Here is a 17,861-nt window from a genome sequence, read left to right on the forward strand (position 1 = left end):
CAGCTCCAGAAAGGGTGGAGGGTGAGTTTAGAGAGAAAACCTCCTCCCACCCCACTTAGCTGCCTATTCCATCTATGTACATAGTTCCATATACTTATTTCTGTAATACTCTGATTTATTTCCCCTGATCTCCCTGACTCTACCCACGGCTCCCCAAAACCTTCTCCTATAACTTTGGAAATTCCTGCTTTATAATCACGAATTTTCCTATCTGCTCAGTTGTGTCTCTAAGTTTTCCTTATATTTTTCGGCCTTAACTTCAGTCTTGGGAAAGGCTTTCTCTGCAGCCTGTCAAGGATATCCAGTGATCTCCTCACACTCTCTGTATCTTGGAGTTGAAAAGTCGGGTCTGTGTCTCTTTAATTTCTAGAGATACTTCTGGACTGAGATGATACCAGGCTTTCACAAAATGCCCTGCTTCTTTGAGGCATTCACATCTTCCGTATTATCTTCTTCCTTTCCTCATTCCAACTCATTATTAATTGTTTGGTACCTGATTCACACCTGTCTTTTCTCCCCCTTGTCTGGCCCTCATTCTGGGTAACTTCGGCATCTGTGAGACTTGCTCTTCTAGCTCCCAGAACTCTTTCTCTTCTCCTTCCCTCCACCCCATCCACCCATTCACAGCCACATTTCAGGCCCTGCCGTTGCCCAAACCGCTCAGAGAAGCAGTTCGTAAATCTCACCACCCAATCCCCTGTGCTTCCAGATTTTTCTATCTCTTACCCCCGGTTCCCATCTCTGCAGTGTCTCCAGGATCTCTAGGCTACTGATCCTTTTACTTTTCCCTTACTTTTCCCTTACTCATCCCCCTCCTCTTTCTGCTTCTCTCCCTTACCATTTTTATTCCCTAACCCATTGCTTCATTGACACTAAGAGAGACTCCCTCCCTCCCATCTACCGGCCCCATTCTCTGTGCCTGTGCCCCCTGTTAGAGAAGGACACTCTTTGCCTCCATGGCCCTGACTTCAGTCTTCATTCCATCTGTCAAATTTATGTTTTTCTAGTTAGTTAATGTTCTTACTCTCCAGTGTGGCTACTTCAAACTGTTTTCATTCTTTCTAAAACCACCCACTGCTCCCACTTCCTTATTTTCAGTTGATGATGTCACCTTGTGGTCAGCAAAATGGGCCCCCAAAGATGTCCACACCCTAATTCCTGGAACCTGTGAATATGTAACATCACATGGCAAAAGGGACTTTGTAAGTATAATTAGGATTATGGGCTTCACTATAGAAAGAGTATTTGAATTATCCAGGTGGGCCCAATTTAGTCACAGGAGTCCTTTAAAAACAGGAAACTTTCCCCAGCTCAGGTGAAGAGATGTGGCAGAAGGAGAAATCAGAAGGATTCCAAGTGTGAGAAGGGCTCAGTTCTCTGTTGCTGGCTCTGGGACAGATGCCTCTGGCTGCCAAGGGGGTTCCCCAGCTGACAAGCCCAGGGCAGCAGAGACCTTGCTTCTGCAACTAGAGGGAGGAACTAGAGTCTGCTTACAGCCGGAACATGTTTGGAAGCTTGCCAGAGCCTACTGATAAGAGCCCAGCTTGTCAACACCTGGATTGCAGTCCTCGGGAAATCCGGAGCTGAGAAACCAGCAGAGTCTGGAGGACTACTGATCTGCAGAATCAGGAGCTAATCCTTTGTGTTGTTTCAAGCTCCTAAACCTGTGATTTGTTACAGCAGCAATTGAAAGCTCATACATACCTCTGAACTCACAGAGAAGAAGCATGGAGGGCAAGGATTGCAACTTCCTAGATGCGTCTACAAACATGATTCCCATGCTTCTTTTTTTCCCCCTTTTCCCTCCTGTAGGAGAGGAGCTGTTCCTTCTCCTCTCCAGAAAGCCAGGTCAGCTTCAACCCCAGCTGGCCCCCTGTGGGCTCCAGCTCTCTCTCATTCCCACTTAATCAGATTCCACTCCACCTTGCAAAACCCACCCCCCACTCCCACCCTGGTTAAGGGGTGACCTCCATGTCAGCAATGCCAGGGACTTTTTCAGTCTTTATTTTACCTGCTCACTCAGGAGCGTTTAATGGAGATGGCCATTCCATCTTTCTCAAATAGCCTTTTCCTCAGTTTCCTTAATACTACCTCCCCTAGCTTTCTTCCTAGTTATGTAATTTCAGGTCCCTCTTGCAGTGTTCTCCTTTACCAGTGTTGTAGTATTTGGCCTCTCTTGGACCTCTTCTCTTCCTACTCTGGATACTGCTTCCAGGCCATCTCATTTTTTCCTGTGGCTTCATTATTATCCACATGCTGAGTAGCCTAAAATTTGTATCTCCAGGTCATGCCTCTTTTCTGAGTTCCAGACTAACGTCAGCAGCCCACTTGACAACTCCATTTATACAAACCACATCTCAAACTCCTCTTTTAAAATTCAGTCTCTGTCTTCACAAACCTGTTCCTTTTTTGGTGTCCCTTGTCTTGGTAAAGGGCACCCCCATCCACCCAAGTGCTTAAGCAAACAAAAAGGAGTCCGAGTCATTTTGGGCTCTATCTGTGAAGCTGATCAATCTGCAAATGCTGTTCATTACACCTCAAATCCAGTCCACTTCCTGCATTCCCATCTCCTCATGCAGACACTTTCCTGATGCTCACATTCTGCACCTGGACTGCTGCAAAGCTCGTAGCTCCCCTCCCTCCACCCTCCCTATCTTCCTTCAGGTCAGAGGTAGATGGACACTGATCTTAAACGTGGTCCATGGTACCTTTCATTTTTCTGAAAACTCAAAACATTTTTATTTAATGTAGAACATTGGCACACAAGTTATAGTAGTACTAATAGAAAAAAGAGAGTCCAAGACTTCTCATGAATAAAAAAAATGTGAAGATATTATCCAGAACTCCCAAATTAACAGACTACCAGACTGAAACTAAGTTCAATACAAACACATACCTGCACAAGCACATACATTTTGGGGGCCTACAATAGAGCCACTAACATGATAATTATGAGGAAAGAATACATGACATAGCGCTAAATTTTTAAAAATCCAAAAAAGAATCCTCTGTACGATGTCACTGGGATTATCTTAAACCGCTTAAACCGTAGAAGTTTAAGGAAGGGACACCAAAATGTTAACGTGGTTATGTTTTTTCATTTTTCATTTGCTTTATAATATGGTAACAGTACCTTATTGTTAAAGTTTAAAATAAACATGTTTTAAAAACTAAAGAAAAGTAGTGTTGTTAAATCAGAGTTGTATCTGTGTAGGTGCAATTTAAGGAATAGTAGGGCCGCCTGGGTGGCTGAGTGGTTTAAGCCTCTGTCTTCGGCTCAGATCATGATCTCAGGGTCTTGGATTGCGCCCCACATTGGGCTCTCCGCTCAACGGAAGCCTGCTTCCTCCTTTCTTTCTGCCTGCCTTTCTGCCTACTTCTGATTTCTCTCTGTCAAATAAATAAAGTCTTAAAAAAATACTTTAAGGAATAGTAGTTAAAAAGTGTATATTTCGGGGCACCTGGGTGACTCAGTCAGTTATGCCTTCTGCTCAGATCATGATCTTGGGATCTTGGGATGGAGCCCCACATCAGGCTCTGAGCCCATTGTGGGGGTCTGCTTCTTCCTCTCCTTCTCCCTCTGCCCCTTCCCCTGCTCCTACACACATGCGCTCTCGCTCGCACACGGGCTCTCTCTCATTCTCTCAAATAAATAAATAAAAATCTAAAAACAAAGTATGCACTTTGAAGCCAAAGTATTGGTTTTATGCCCTAGTGATACCACTTACTTGGGTGTGAGCTCATCAAAATGATAATCTTTCTTATCTTTGGTTACCTCCTATGAAGACAAGGGCATTTTGAAAACCTACCTGAGGTCATTTCTTAAAGGATTAAATGAGATAATACAGCTAAAGCAATGTGCATAGTCCCTGACATACAATAAGTACTCAATAAATGGTAGGTGTTTGGCCCTTGGATGGGCCTGGCACAAAGTGAGTATCTAAATTCCAAATCCAGGGCACCTGGGTGGCTCAGTGGGTTAAGCCTCTGCCTTCGGCTCAGGTCATGATCCCAGAGTCCTGGGATCGAGTCCCACATCAGGCTCGCTGCTCAGCAGGGGAACTGCTTCCCTCTCTCTCTCTCTGCCTGCCTCTCTGCCTATTTGTGATCTCTCTCTGTCAAATAAATAAATAAATAAAATCTTCAAAAAATTTAAAAAAAAAAATTCCAAATCCAGAAGGTGAACAGCCTTATTCTCTAACAGTTCTGGGTGTTACTGTCTCTGCAATGAGGCATCAACCCCCTGTCATGGACTTATATTATTGTCTTCTTAAGTTTTAACGTTGCTTGTGTTGCTGTTTTTAATTCCCAAAATACAGGTTTATTGAAAAGTAATCCAAAAATACAAGTTTCTCCTTCACACTCTGCCCTTCGATACCTCCCTGGCAAGAGGTAATGTAGTTTGGTTCTAGATTTTTTCATAGAAGTGGTGTTTATTTCACAAAAATGGTGTGTGTGTGTTGGGGTGTGTGTGTATGTGTTGTGTTTTCCCTCTGCTTCCTTCACTGCTTATATTTGTCACTAACAAGGACTGTTTTATTTTCCTTTTTTAAAGATTTGTTTATTTCAGGAATGCCTGGGTGGCTCAGTGGGTTGAAGCCTCTGCCTTCAGCCCAGGTCATGATCCCAGGGTCCTGGGATCAAGTCCTGCATTGGGCTCTCTACTCGGCGGGGAGCCTGCTTCCCCGCTTCTCTCTGCCTGCCTCTCTGCCTACTTGCGATCTGTCTGTCAAATAAATTAAAAGAAAAAAATCTTTAAAGATTTGTTTATTTCAGAAAGCGAGAGAGCAAGAGAGCATGCACAAAAGCAGGAGGGGCAAAGGGAGGGGGAGAGAGAGGCTTAAGCAGACTCCGTGCTGAGCACAGAGATCAACTCTGGGCTCAATCTCACAACCCGGAGAGCGTGACCTGAGCTGAAACCAAGGATGGGATGCTTAACCAATTGTGGCATCCAGGCGCCCCAGCAAGGACACATTTAAAGTCAGAGACTATGGGACTATTTTGTTTTTTTATTGCCTACAGAGTATCCCCTAACATGGAGTCACTTCACTATTGGTTTGTTGTTTAAGGCTTGTTCATTTGTTTATTTCACTCATTGAGTATTACATGCTAGGCACTATGCTAGATCCTGGAAAAAGTGTAAATTAAGAAAACTTTCCCATTGCTGAGACCAATGTTTAGAAGTGCATGTGGTGATTCTTAGATAAATAGCATGGGCACAAAGTAGGAACTCAATATATTAACATTGTTGGTTGAGTCAATGATTTATGTTATATCCAGAGTAGGCATTATTATAAGAGGAGATAAGAACTACAAATGTTTCCCTAACTTAATCAGTATGTTTTATCATAACAAAGAAATATCTGTAAAATGGTATTTATGGTATTCACTGGTTTAGAAAAAATTGACAAGAACACACTGGCCAGGCCAGCCCTTTCCTTCCCTTAGAGCCTGTAGCACCGTAATTTTTGGAAGCTGACTACAGCAAGGACTTAGGAAACTCTGATACATTCTAAGATCAAAAAGTTAAAAAAAAAGCAAAACACTTTTCTGTGAGAAGGATAAGTCACCATTTTTCAAGACACAGAAATTAAGATGAATAATTTGCTTTCTCATATGCTAACAATGAAAAAAATGTAAAAACTTGCAACTCAATCACAATTACACTATTACATTTATTGGAGCATATTTAAGTGTGTAATAAAATGACATTGTTATTTAATTCACAATATTTAAACCGAGTAATAACCACAAATCCAGAACTATCCATTCAGCTGCCTTCCGGACAGGCGACCCTCTGGGATGAAGCTGCGGGACTTGCATCATGGAGGAAGACAGCAGGGTGGCAGGCTTTGTTCTGAGCTTTTTTACTTCATCCTTCTGCTTAGGCCTGAAAGCCCACTGCATCATTTTTTGAGAACTGGAGAAAACCTTACTGATACTTATCTCTATAACGTCCAAATATTTGACCATTATAAAGTAGGGAGTCAGTGAGATATTCACCCAAACTTGCCTGTGGCTACGCACTTGAATCCAGTCCCTCCGCGATACCAGTGGACAAGATATTCAAGCTTCTGATTAAGTCTGTGAGTCTTTACAAAAAACTGTTCATTTGAATTTCCATTTACTTTGACTGCATCCCAGCAAACCAATCTATTTGCTATTGTCTTCTGGGCAAAATGCCTGGGCTTTGTAAAATCGAAAACGAACTCCTACTGAAAAGGAAAAATAAACCTGAGGAAAATAAACTTCAATTGTTGGTGTTCTCTTCTGGGTTCTTACCTTTCCATAGTTTTTTTTTTTTTTTCTTTTAAAGATGTATTTATTTATTTATTAGAGAAAGAACAGGGGATTGGCAGAGGGAGAGAGAGAATCTCAAGCAGACTGCCTGAGGAGTGTGGGAGGGGGGCAGGGTGCTCCATCCCATGACCCCCAGAGCATGACCTGAGCTGAAACCAAGAGTTGGAAGCTCAACAGACTGAGCCACTCATGTGCCCCTTACCTTGCGGTAGCTTTAAATGAGTGCATTTTTCACAATAGTGATGCTGAACCTTTGATTAATTTCAGGAGCATCTTCATTTGGGGGAAACTTCTGTAGTGGCCTCTCACAGTTGTGTGTTTGGGGGCTGTCCTGCATTTTGTTGTTGTTGTTGTTTTTACAGTAGTTTTTAATTACTATAGATGAATGATTGTTTACCTACATGATTTCTGCAATAGGCACCTAGAGATGCCTCTGGATGATTTTTCCTTATTGTACGGCATCGCCCATAAGTCAGTGCAAATTCTAAACATCATTACCCAGTCCAGAAGTAGAAATGAACATAAAACATTTATCATTTAAATTCAATAAAGTTTGGGCCTCATTCTGATTCATCCCAGTTAGAATCTGAGACAGCCATTGTTTAGAGAACTGCCCAGCAGGTGTATGAATAGCAGCTCTAAGAAATCTAGAGCCTTGACTATCTTTTAGGAAGGCAACACCCTTCTAAAAACATAACTGCTGAGTTCATCAAAGAAACCACAGCCCGGGTGCCCTGTGTTCCAAAAGCTGCGGAAGAGCGCAATGTTCACTCGAGCAAAGAACTAGTTTTTCACTGTTTATTTTGGTTACGGTCGCTTGTCCTTAAAGAAAAGCACATTGATTAGGACGAGTGACACGGTAGTTAGTCACCGAAGGGAAAGTATTATAAGCCTCATTCACTTGGAGAACCCTTCCAGCTCGCACCTAGAGTTAGCCACAGAGCGGACCTAGGACTACCCTTGCCAGGCAACCTCCTGAGGTTTGGGAACCCACCTCTTTGACCTAGGCCTGGGCGGCACCCTTCGAACAAGCGTTGGCTGGTGTCCCCAAGCCCACTCACGCTGTCGTCAGGTAGCAGTTCCTGAATAAGGCAAGGACGGGGTGGGGGATCCCTTTCCGGCCCCATTCTTCAAAGTTGCCGGGAGTGGGACCCAAAGAACTTTCCCAGATTGATCTCTGTCACCGCTCAAGGAGGTCTGCTCCCGGCCGGCAGGCTTTCCGCCGGGAGCCAATCGGCCCGGCGGGACAAGCCCCTCCTTCCCTACACCTTCAATGGCTGAGAGAGGGGAGGGTCGGCTGGGGTTTTCTTCTTAAGAAGTCGCACCGGTTTTTCGAGCTCGGCTCTGCGCCTGGACAGCCACCGCGGCGGGAGCGAGCGCTGCCGCCACCGGGCCGCGGGTGAGTCACTGTTTGGAAATGGAGTGGGCGGGCGAGGGTGTGAGAGAATGAATGATGTCAGGAGCGCGCAGGGCGGCGGGCGGGGAGAGCGGGCCGCCGGGCCGCGGTAAACAGCGAGCGCCGCGCCGCGCCGCGGGCCGAGCGGGCGGGGAGACCCCGCCCTCGGCGCGCACGGAGCCGTCCTCGGCCTCCGAGCCCGGCCCGTGCTGCAGCGCCGCCGGGAGCGGCCTCGGGGGCGGCGGCGGCGGGGGGACCCGGAGAGCGGCTTGCCTAGCGGGGCCGCGGCGCAGACGGCGAGACCCTGAGCAAACTTTCTAGCGGCTTCGGTCCGGGGGTGGCTGCGGCAGCGGGCTCTGTCTCCTGGCGGATCCCCGCCCGGGAGCCGGTGCCTTCGGCAGGGAGCGTCGGGAGCCCCAGCCGAGAGCGGGTGAGCAGCGCCGGGAGGGGGCCGCGGAGGAGACCGGGCTGAGAAGCCGCGCGTCGGGCACCGCGCGGGGAGGGGGAAGGTGGATAGCGAGCGCGGACGTGGCTCTAATTCGGCCCCCGCGCGCCCCAGCCCCAGGGCATCCTTCGTTGGTGTTGCCTGGCAGGGGAGTGGATGTGTGGCTGAGGCTCCTGGCTCTGAGCATTCGTCTCATTCATTTGCGACCATTTCGGGGAACTCGGTGCTGGCGTTGGAAGGACACAGATTAAACCATACAAGGTCCAGAGCCGCCCGGGAGGGCAGGACTGAAGTTCGGGAGGTGGAGGAGGGACTGTCTTTTTCTTTTCCCAGAGGCGCTTACTGACGATGTGTGAACCGCAGTAGCCCGGCCCTGGGCTGTCCACCCCGAAACCTTTCCACGTTTGGCATTCCCCAGCCACTCTGCTTAAGGGAAAGGAGGGTTGGATTCTCCGCGCAAATGGGTGGGTATGGACCCGTCTACCTCTCCGAGAGTCGGATAATCATCAGTAACCCGCGGCCACCTCTTGAAAGAACTCAAACGTTCTGTAATCTTTAATATCTCTTTTCAATCTGTGCCATTCTTCTGTTTCGTCTCGTCTGCTCTGAAGTGACCTCAAAACGTTTTGACGTGTTTGCTAAATTTTGAAGAGGTCCCACTGTTTAGTGACTCTAGGTTGGGCATGGATTTTCAATTTAAACTTAACTTTGCAAATCCTTGGTGTCACTCGGAGTCTCCTCTATTAACGGTGGGTTCTCGGTCTCATTGAAGACTGACTCAGTAAAATGGGACTGTCACTACAGATGGTAGTAACGAGGGTGTTAGAGTGAGAAAGACCTAGCATAACGTCTGGCACAAACTAGACCCCAACCGGTTGTAACTGTTTATGTATAAATCATGGTGTGTTCCAGAGCTGGCATGGGTGATAATTAAGTTCCACAAAATTTCCTGCTTATAAAGTTGGTGGGCTGAGGTTTCATGTGGGAGATCCTTTGGCAAGTTCCTTAGCTCTTCAGGAAGTTAAGCATTTCATTGTGGATGCCTGAAAGGGTCTTTGGTTTCCATCCCATTTCAGTGGAACTGCCCTTTACTGTTTAAACAGAGAGCAACTCTGGAAAGTGACAAACATGGAATCTGGAGGAAGACTGGAGGGGTGGAAAACTCTAACCTTAACTTTTTTGTACTTATTTATTTATTCAAAATAGGCAGTGCAGAATTTCCTTTTTATAGTCCTTCCCTTGGTTTGTTGCTAGTCTCACCCCAAAGTAGTCTTCCGTTGAAGTGTTGTCTTACAAGTTAATATTTAATTCGGTTTCTTTAGTTTTCATTTTTAAGTAAAGCAGATTGACTTAGCAACCTGGAGGGAAATACTGGAAACCCTTGGGTTGCTGCCTCCTGGCCTCAGTTTCTCTTCTCCTGGGATCTTAAAAAGCTCAAGGAAATATATGGAAGGATGGGAAGTATTTGCTTGGGAATTATTGAAAACATTTGTTCTTAACCATAGGTGTGATAGCTTTTAGGGTCAAAGGTCACAGGGAATTTTTCACACCACATGATGTGGAAAGGTCTTGGGCTTTGAAATCCAGAAGACCTGAGGCTATCTGTATGGTTAACTTACTTGCCATATTTGAGCAAGTGACTTAAACTCTTGGATTTGGGAGGGACTTTAAGCAAAATATAGGGCAAAATAGAAATAATCTTACATCTATTAAAATAGACAATGGAATATAAATGGGAACTTTTTTTTACAAAAGTGCTACTTTGCAGTGAGTTTTTTTTGGGGGAGGGGTGACAGTTACTGAGAATTCTAGCCAGTTTTGGACTAGAGTAACCTGCCTACCTTTACTTAGTCTCTTATGGAGGAATTGAAGCCTCTAACCTGAGCTATCAGACATTTATTCACTTTGTTCCATTCTTAAACATTTAGTGAGCAGCTCCTATATTCTAGCCACTATGCTAGGTACTAGTAATGCTAACATGAAGGAGATTTTTTTGTCCTTGAAACTTACAGTCCAGTAGAGAGCGCCCCTTGCTTTTGATTATGGAGGGGGTAAAAGGAGCCAAAAAGGAGGAGAGGATGAGGAATTGGGAGGAAACGGGAAGTGAGTAGACTCCCATAGGCTGCCTGCCGCTGATAATGCAAGATCCAGCGACTTTACAATGAGTCCTGAATTGGGGATCATAAATTCTTACGAGGATGAACAATGCAAATATGCCTTGCTTTGCCCAATAAAAATATTAGAGACAAGTGAGGCCATTAAAATAATTTTAAATGGACACCAGAGCAAACTTGTTTAAATGAAATCTGAAGGGTAAATTCAGCTATACCAGGATTGATTTACTGTGAGCAAAGCACGATGGTAGATTTTTTTTTTTTAGTTTTATTTATTTATTTGACAGAGAGATGACAAGTAGGCAGAGAGGCAGGTGGAGGGGGTGGAAGGAGAAGCAGGCTCCCCATTGAGCAGAGAGCCTGATGTGGGGCTGGATCCCAGGACCCTGAGATCATGACCTTAGCCGAAGGCAGAGGCTTAACCCACAGAGCCATCCAGGCACCCCATGGTAGATTTTTAGGAAGATAATCACTGGGTAGTAATATTGCAATTTGTTAAATTTTACCTGTATAGTAAGTAGTATATTACTTATGGAAGTTTATAAGTACAGATGAAACAAACCAACAATCACCCCAGAAAATCACTTAGTGTTATATCCTTAAATTGTTTTTCAGCCTGTGAGGACCTATAACACAAGAAGCTAACGTGTATTGAGAACACTGATTTAGATTGCCTGAGGTTGCACCTGCTAGAAAGTCATTCTCTACAAAACCAAATTTGTTCCCTATTCACGGTTTTCTAACTTGCTTTTTTTCATCCAGGTGTGGACATCTTTATCATAAAATACTTTTGGATAACAGCTTTGATAGTTTTCTCTTCAATGGCTGCATCCCAACTGAACCAGTCCTCTACCTGGGGACAGTTAGTTTGTTTCCAGTTTTATTATTTTCAGCAACTCTGCACTAAGTATTCTTCTAGCTGTATCTATGTGTCTGGCCATGATGATTTTGGTCATTTTGCATTTTAAAACGTGGCTTATAGTGTTTAATGTAGCTGCCTTTTAAAAAATCATATTCAGAATTAGAAAGCTTTCTCTTTAAAACTCAAGAGTTTTAATTTCAGTGTTCCTTTAGTGTTTCTCTTAAGATTTCAGCAATAGGATCGACATTCTCTGTGGAGCTGCACGATAGGTCAGTAGCTCATTACACAAGGGATTTATCTGATGAAAACAGAACACACGGGCTTTCTTAAAGAGATATTTGGGCTTGTATTTTGTTATTAGCCAGAAAGCTAATCTTTTGTGGGCAAATAGAGCAGAGTGGAACCCCGCTAATTTTGTCAGGTAGCTCTCTATAAGAAATTCTACTTCCACAATTTACCTCCTTAGTCCCCATAAAGGTAGACAAGTTAAAAATTTCAGACGTTGCATTTAGCAGATTTATCACTACACTAGGTTTAACCAAGCTCCATCACTTTTAAGTAGGTCACCTTTTTAAAAAGCCTTATGCATTTGTTTGAACTCTTGAAAAGCATATTATCGTGAAGACTTTGTGGGATTGATTTAATGAAAGTGCAGTACATTTCCATTTGCTAATTTTCATGATAGGTATAAAACATTTCTTCATTTAAGCATTGTCAAGTTTTATGCTAATATCATACCCTCTTTGCTACCCTGAATCAGGATTTAAATTTTGCTTTGAGTTTATTTTTCCATTTCCAATGCTAGTTACTTTATCCCCTCATGGTTTTGATAAAGCATGTTGGATTATGAGTAGTGATCAGTTTAGCTTCTTCATACAGAAACTCGAATCAGTTCCATTTATTAATTTCTAACAATGACTTGTAATTCAAAGCAGAATGTAAAGAAACAGGTCATAGAATGAAAGTTTAAAAAGGGGGCAGCCTAGGTGGCTCAGTCAGTTAAGCAACTGCCTTTGGCTCAGGTCCCCATCCCAGAGTCCTGGGATGGAGGCCCTCCTCAGGCTCCCCGCTTAGCAGAGACTCTGCTTCTCCCTCTCCTTCTGCCATTCCCCCCACTCGTGCTCATTTTCTCTCTCTCTGAAATAAAATCTTAAAAAAAAAAAAGTATATAAAGGGTAAGGTGTTATTTGCTGACTGGTTTTCCCTGCTACCAAACCAAATGACCAAATTAGGTAACTTGATCATGTCACTTAAAATTTTTGATCATGTCACTTAAAATTTTCAAACCAAACTTGGCACATTCCTAGATTTTTTTTTTTAAAGCATTAAGTAGATTGAGTGTTGTATACGTGCATCTTTTCTTTCAATATATCCCTCCGTACTGTTAAAGAATAAAACCACATACTAAAATTGTTAAAGAGGAGGGGATGAAAGGAAATGAAGGTAACAGATTCAAAGCCCAAGAGTCAGAAAAGACACCCAGCTATTGAAAGTCAAAGAGAAAGACTCTGGAAGGACCCTTTCAGGTAAATGTCACTTCTTTCCCTGGTAGTGCCTGTGCTGAGGTTCATTTATCATGAGACATTTCAACTGTGGGAAGGAGGATGCTCAATTGTCAGGGCTAGCCTCAGGCAGAATTGAGAAGGAGCTGAGATACCCACCTTCCGGAATCCTTGACTCTTTTTTTTAAAGATATTTTTTATTTATTTGACAGAGAGAGATCACAAGCAGGCAGAGAGGCAGGCAGAGAGAGAGGAGGAAGCAGGCTCCCTGCTGAGCAGAAAGCCCGATGCAGGGCTCAATCCCAGGACCCTGGGATCATGACCCAAGCCGAAGGCAGAGGCTTTAACCCACTGAGCCACCCAGGCGCCCCCGGAATCCTTGACTCTTAAGTGTACCTGGCAGTACTCGCTTTACCCCGAGAAAGTCTCCATGAGTGTCGGAATAGTGGCAGATTGTTCTCCAACTGGACTGGGGGCATCCTATTGTGGAGAATTGGGGTATGCCGGTCCACCCTGGAACTTAATGACCTCTTTTTATTAAGATGATTAGAAGTGCAAACTATGTGATAGGAATTACACTCTTGAAAAGCTTTTCCGTGAATGGGAAGAAACTGAAGGGAGGAGGAGCTCTGAAGGTGGAGAGACCACTGCAGAAACACAGCTGGGAATGTGCCAGAGGCAACTCAAGGTGTCCCCTGGCGGGGTGCGGGTGGGGGGGTGGGGGTGGGAGGGGGAATTGGCTCCTCCATCTTGGAAATGGGGTCCTGAGAGATCCTGCAGAGGTTGGCCTGGCAGGGGTGCAAACACATGTCACAAGCTGATGAAACTCATCCTGGGAAGGCACCTCTTAACACACATTCCACGGGAAGGGGTTAAAAATTACTTTAAGTAGGTAATCTGACTTAACATCTAGAGAAAACGTGAAGGAATGAGTTCTCATTTAGGTCTAGAGAAGTGGGTCAAAGAAAGAATACATGGTTTTGGATCATGGACCACTTAGCTAATTGAGGTACCCTGGAGGCAAACGTTTAGATGGCAGTCCGTCTCCAAAGAGAAGCAGAGACTTCTCAGGAAAATACTTGCGGCCATTGTTGAACTTGAACGTGAAGCCTTTGAAACTTGAACGTTCAAGCCTTTGAAAACAGAGCTGGAGCGAATCGTTCAAGCCTTTGAAAACAGAGCTGGAGCGAATCTGGTGAAATAGTAATGGTTAGATAATTTGAGAGACTCGGAGATAGCATTTTCCACATCTGCATTAGACCCTCTCTTCATCTTCAGACTGACCTGCAAAATAGAAACTGTGTGCTCTCCGCTGTGGAGGTAGGGAAACCATTTTTAGAAAGGTTAACATACTCCAGGCGGCAGAGCCGGTAAGAAGTAGAGCAAGAGTTTGAGGGGAGACCCTGCACTGCCCAATATCCCTCAGGGCTTTTTGTAATCTTCCCACTCACTCTGGAGATGTGGCAGTTTGAGGGGGTGGGGCAGGTGATACAATACCTTTTGATATAGGATTGTATGTTTACCGTGGGATGTTTATCTGGTCGCAACTGATTCAAGGTCATGAAGGAGTGCCAGAGAGGTGAACCCACACAGGCTTGCCCCACCAGGACAAAGGCAAATCTCAGAAAACAGGAGCAGCTGTGTAAAAGACAGGTCTCAGGGCCTCCTAGAGAAAGACACAATCCTCGGGGAGGGCAGTGGGGTGTTGTGAGACCCAACACTGCTGCTCACCACTAGGTGACCTTGGGCAGCTTCCTCAGATGCACCTCCATTTCCTGGCTGTTAACAAGGGAATAAAATATTAACTTCAGAAGGTGACCCTATGATGTATAAAAAACTTCGTGAGTGAAACATTGAGGGTAATGCTTGGTTCATATAACTACTCAGTGGCTTAGTGTTCATTGTTTTTTTGGCAGACAAGCTGCATCTCTAACTTTTTTTTTTTTTTGCATCTCTAACTTTTAAAGACAAAGTGTTCCATCCTATTATCTCAAAAATCAAATTATCACTTATTATTTCTTTTGTAATAAAATAGCCATTTGTCACATTATGCCCATTATTGGTAGGGTCTGGGTTCTGTCGATGTGCCTTCCCTCGTCCTTCTTATGGAGGTTAAAATAAAATCCCGGAAGTTGTTTGTACACCACCACTGAATTCAAGAACTTTCATAAGAAGTATATCACGTCAGCTGTGAATGCTGACAAGCTTTCAGAGCCGCAGTCACCATATGCCAGGCCTCTCAGCAGATGCTGGGAGCGTTCACGTCGCACAGCCGCCTCTGCCCCACAGAGCTCAGCCTTCTGAGGAGTATTGTACCATGAACACCACTGTCCCAGAAAATGCTTGGGGCCATTAAGAATCACAGACCCCACTGTCCTCCCCGATGCTGTGAGTCTTTCTCTAGGAGGCCCTGAGATGGTTTATTTCACACAGATGCTACTGTTTTCTGACATTTGCATTTGTTCTGCAAGTTGTTTAACCTCCAGTTGTGACTACCACCCGCCCCCAATAGCTACCAAACTTTAATAGCTACAGAGGGCATTGTTTTTATTAAATTATATTTGTATATGTGTGTGTGTATGTATAATATATCCTTTATGATGGATTGGTTAGTGCTCAGAAATACACTCCCTTGAAATATAGTTTGATTGGCGAGTTTTAAGCAGCAGGCAGAAACATTTAAAATCGTATTTACCAAATACTTAAAGCACTCACTATTTGTTGGGGTTTTTTTTTTCTGAGCACTTAGAACCGATTTACATCTCCCCAAACACGCTGAAGTGCATGTTATTATCCCCATCTTAAGGATCCCCATTTGAGACAGAGAGGTTAGGTCACTTGCCTAAGGTCACACAGCTGGGAGGAGGCAGAATTAGGTTTTGAAAGGAGACAGTTTAGTGGCAGAGTTGAACCACCACACTGTTGATTATAGAATCTAGCATGTATCTCACAATGTGGGTCCCCTTTGTGTCCTTACATGTGCAGTTTTTTCAAAGGAAACTTCACACCTGTCCAAACATGCCATCAGATCCCTGTGATTTACTGTATGGAGGGTTAAATGAGGTCCTATATTTCAGTATCAGTATTGAAAGATGGCAGTACTTAATTTTCAGTACAGTTTTGTCACAGTTTTTTTTTTTTTTTTAAGATTTTATTTGAGAGAGCACAAGAGAACACAAGAGGGGTCGGGGGCAGAGAGAGACAACACAAATGGGGCAGGGTCAGAGGAGAGCTGAGCAGGGAGCCCGATGTGGGGCTCCATCCCAGGATCCTGAGATCACGATCTGAGCCAAAGGTATATGTTTAACTCACTGAGCTACCCAGGTGCCCCTCCAACATTTTTCTCCAGAAGTTTCTGAGTGTTTAGTCAGGCTTGGTGATGAGTTTGGGAAAGAAGTACATTCTTCTGTCCCCTGATTAGTGCATTCAGCTCAGTAAGAAGATCTGCAATCTTATGCATGCTACTCTAATGATACTTATTTTTTCAGTTTTAGTTCTTTCACCAATTACAGTTGAAAGTTCTGTTGGGGGAGAGTAGCTTGTACGTGAGGTTTCATTGACTTTTTTCCCATAAGTATTGGAGATGGTGTTAGGCAGAGTCATGGCCCCCTGAAGGTTTCACATCCTAAGCCCCAGAATCTATGTATCCCTTATGTTATATGGCAAGAGGGAATTAAGGTTGCTAATCAGCTGATGCTACCATATGGAGATTAGCCTGGATTGTCTGGTTGGACCCAGTGGAAAAGAGAAGCACAAGAGTCAGAACCAGAGAGTCAGAACTAACAGAGCTTTGAGTTTAAAAAACTCAAAGGACCATTGCTGGCTTTGAAGATGGAAGGGGGCCACGAGCCAAGGAATGGATGCAGTTTCTAGTAGCTAGAAAAGGCAAAACTAGATTCTCCCGAGGGCCTCCAGAAAGGAATGCAGCCCTGCTGACACTTGGATTCTAGCCCAGTGCAAACCATTTTGTACTTCTGACCTCCAGAAGTGTAAGAAAATAAATGCATGTTGTTTAAGCCACTGAATTTGTAGTAACCTGTTAAAGCACCGAAGGGAAACTAATAGAGTTATCAGAACACTTGGCAAATTCGGTTCTGTTCCTTTGCCAGCCCCGGGAAGGTTGCTTAATCTCATGACTTACGGTTAGGGGCACATCAGGTGTGGTGAGTGTTTACATTTGGGGGGCTATCCTATTTTCCTATTATCCTGTTGTACAAAGTGGCAAAATTAGCCACTTTAGGGGCAGAGGGAGTTGACTCCATAATTCTATACATTTTTACACCTGGTCAATGTTTAAAATGCCAGTTCCAAGATTTTAGCAAAAAACAGTCTATGGAGCAAGTAGTGGCCCTTGGGCCTTTCCCATCAGAGTTGCTGGACAGAAATGCGGCTGCATCCCACAGAGTACTTGTCACCACCCAGCATTTGTCTGGGGGTAAGATGATAGCCCAAATGTGGTGGAGATGATCACTTGAGTTTTGACTACAGATTTGCTTTAATTTTTTAAAATTAGCTCTTTGCTTATCTAACAATGTTAATATGCATTCTCCGAGAGCAAGGATACATCTAGGCAAAGACTTCCCAAACTGTAACGCATTAAATAAAAGAGAATATCGTTCATTGGATCGTCTATCGTCTATAGCAAGTATCCAGAGGGTTTTAGGCCCCCCAGTAGGTGATATCTTGGAATCAAAGTATCAATTATTGGTATTTAAAGATAATAGTTTTAATGGATGGGGTTAGTGTTTGTTGTTGTTGTTGTTGTTTGTTTTAAGGCTTCCTCCAGTAACTAGTCTCCTAATCTTACATTGTGATTTGGAGACAACTTTGATTAATTAAAGGTCTCTCCTTTGTTACAATGTAGAAATAGCAGTGTAAGGAATAAAATCTTGGGCATTTTCCTATATAAAAAAATGAAACAAAGGCTAATGTAAGATTTTTTAAAATAATTTTAAAGAAATATGAGTGGAAAATTAACAGGATGGCATAAATATATATATATATGACAGTTTCTGGGAGGAGGAGACTGCCTTGCATAGAAATGCATTAAAAATTGGAAACTCCTAAAAACCACAGAGGTAGGACATAATTCATATTTGCATTTCCTTTAAATATACCCTTTCAGATTTGGAGTCACTTTGTTAGTTTAGGGGGGAAATTATAGATGTATAAAAAAGTAGGATTGATTTCCTCTTATAAACATGAAGGTCTGGAAAAAACTCAAAACAATGTGGAGGAAAGA

General features: G+C 43.8%; 1 protein-coding gene across 3 annotated transcripts in view; it reads left to right on the forward strand.

Annotated features, from left to right (window-relative positions):
- The first annotated feature begins 7,248 nt into the window (after positions 1 to 7,248).
- Positions 7,249 to 17,861, forward strand: part of SGMS2 (sphingomyelin synthase 2) — an 87,117-nt gene continuing 76,504 nt past the window's right edge. The window contains exon 1 of one of the 3 annotated variants that reach the window (XM_047718165.1): positions 7,249 to 7,699. The gene's annotated coding sequence lies outside the window, so the exon portion shown is untranslated. Of the gene's footprint in view, positions 7,700 to 7,795; positions 8,127 to 8,378; positions 8,606 to 17,861 lie in introns of those variants that run through there. The other 2 variants (XM_047718164.1, XM_047718166.1) reach the window with 2 other exon arrangements.

The sequence above is a fragment of the Lutra lutra genome, chromosome 2 (genome assembly GCF_902655055.1).
Source record: "Lutra lutra chromosome 2, mLutLut1.2, whole genome shotgun sequence".
Lineage (NCBI taxonomy): Eukaryota > Metazoa > Chordata > Mammalia > Carnivora > Mustelidae > Lutra > Lutra lutra.